This window comes from Trachypithecus francoisi, unplaced genomic scaffold (assembly GCF_009764315.1).
Source record: "Trachypithecus francoisi isolate TF-2019V2 unplaced genomic scaffold, Tfra_2.0 Lachesis_group1, whole genome shotgun sequence".
NCBI classification, from domain to species: Eukaryota; Metazoa; Chordata; class Mammalia; order Primates; family Cercopithecidae; genus Trachypithecus; species Trachypithecus francoisi.
In genome coordinates this window covers 8,665,977-8,668,265 of record NW_022681454.1, presented here as the reverse complement: position 1 = coordinate 8,668,265, position 2,289 = coordinate 8,665,977, and positions in this window count along the sequence as shown.

The window sequence follows — 2,289 nt, the reverse complement described above, 5'->3', positions numbered from 1 at the left end:
CCCCATCTCAGGTATCTTTATCAGCAGAGTGAAAACAAACGAATACAATCACAAACCCAAATACCACGGTGCTTGTAGAGCATCCTGCGACTCTCATGGGGTGGGCCTGCCTCTCCCCTGTGCCCGGGTGATAACTGCAGAGCACACCTCCCTCTGCTCCCCGGAGTGCTGGCATAGGAAGATTTCTGGACTGGACTGGGGGGCAGGTCACAGCTCTATTCTGCTTTTGTCCCTAATTAGGTGTGCGGTCTGGGTTGTTTCACTATCTCAGTTTCCTTTTGCTTTCTAGAATGTCTAAAGCTTCTCATGGCCCCAAAACTGTTACTGGTAGCAGTAAGAGTAGTGACAGCACCCACTGAGAGGATCTATTGTGTTTAAGGAAACATGCTGTGTCCTTTACATGAAGTAGTTCATTCACTCACAACCTTTACTATCCCCATTGTCCAGCTGAGAAAAGTGAGGTTCAGAGGTGAGCCAATAAGGGACAGAGTCAGGACCTGACTCTGGGCCTGATTCTGAAGCCTGCGTCCTACTCATTCTGACAGTGCCACTCAATTCCACCACTACACTTATATGTGGCACATATCCTAATAAGCACTGAACTCAAGATGCTGCTTGGCTTGGCTGGCAAGTCCCAGAGAGAAGCTGCTCCATGGGCTTCTGGACACTCAGAGGCTCAGACAGCGCCTCTGTCCTCCTTCTCACTCCTGACCCTTTAAACCACTTGTTCCATGTCCCAGACTTGCTTTTGTGGGGAATTGATGAGATATTAACGAAACTGGCTAAGGGGTGATCCGCACCAGAGCACCAGCTTTTAAGGGTCTTGTGGGCAAAACCTACTGAACCATCCAAGAGGTGGCAAAAAGGTCGTGTCCTACAGCACGACCAACCAGGACTTCAAACACTGTTTTCTGAAAACATTCAGTCCAATTAAAGTGCTGGAGCAGCCACACAGCTGCACAACAGACTCAGTCTCCGATGAGCTATTTCCCTGTGCCTGTCGCTTCCAGTCACAGGCCATGCTCCTGAATCCAGTCACTGACACACTCGTCTCTTTGGTTGACGGTAGATGGGGCCAGTGTGGATGGGTGAACCTGTTACAGAGAAGCGTCCTCTACAGCACCGCACTTCTGGCTACAGGAGGATTAACACACACAAAAGACTCGTGTTATGATCATTCCCGCAGGTCACATATACATTCTAACAACACAAAAAACAAACGCACAAAACATCTCTAATCAAAAATGTGTACAAACAGCTGGGCACAGTGGCTCATGCCTGTACTCCCAGAACTTTGGGTGGCCGAGGCGGGCGGATCACTTGAGGTCAGTTTGGGACTAGCCTGGCCAACATGGTGAAACACTGGCTCTATTAAAAATATAAAAATTAGGCCGGGCGCGGTGGCTCAAGCCTGTAATCCCAGCACTTTGGGAGGCCGAGACGGCGGATCACGAGGTCAGAAGATCGAGACCATCCTGGCTAACATGGTGAACCCCGTCTCTACTAAAAATACAAAAAACTAGCGGGCGAGGTGGCGGGCGCCTGTAGTCCCAGCTACTCGGAGGCTGAGCAGGAGAATGGCGTGAACCCGGAGGCGGAGCTTGCAGTGAGCCGAGATTGCGCCACTGCACTCCAGTCTGGGCGACAGAGCGAGACTCTGCCTCAAAAAAAAAAAAAAAATAAAAATTAGCCAGGTGTGGTGGCAGGTGCCTGTAATCCCAGCTACTCAGGAGGCTGAGGCAGGAGAACTGCTTGAACCTGGGAGGCGGAGGTTGCAGTGAGCTGAGACTGTGCCACTGTATTCTAGGCTGGGCGACAGAGACCCTTTCTCTTTTTTTTTGAGGCGGAGTCTCGCCCGGACTGGAGTGCAGTGGCCGGATCTCAGCTCACTGCAAGCTCTGCCTCCTGGGTTTATGCCATTCTCCTGCCTCAGCCTCCCGAGTAGCTGGGACTACAGGCACCCGCCACCTCACCCGGCTAGTTTTTTTTGTATTTTTGGTAGAGACGGGGTTTCACCGGGTTAGCCAGGATGGTCTCGATCTCCTGACCTCGTGATCCGCCCGTCTCGGCCTCCCAAAGTGCTGGGATTACAGGCTTGAGCCACCGCGCCCGGCCCAGAGACCCTTTCTCAAACAACAACAACAAAGTGTAGAAATGATGTGGTTAAAATGAATACTTTTTAGTCTGATCAAAAGAGGAATTACTTTTTTACTTGTTGCTGTACTACACTGAAAAAAATTTTTCACACAAAATTATTTTGTAAACTTCAATAATTTTTGCCACAACAAA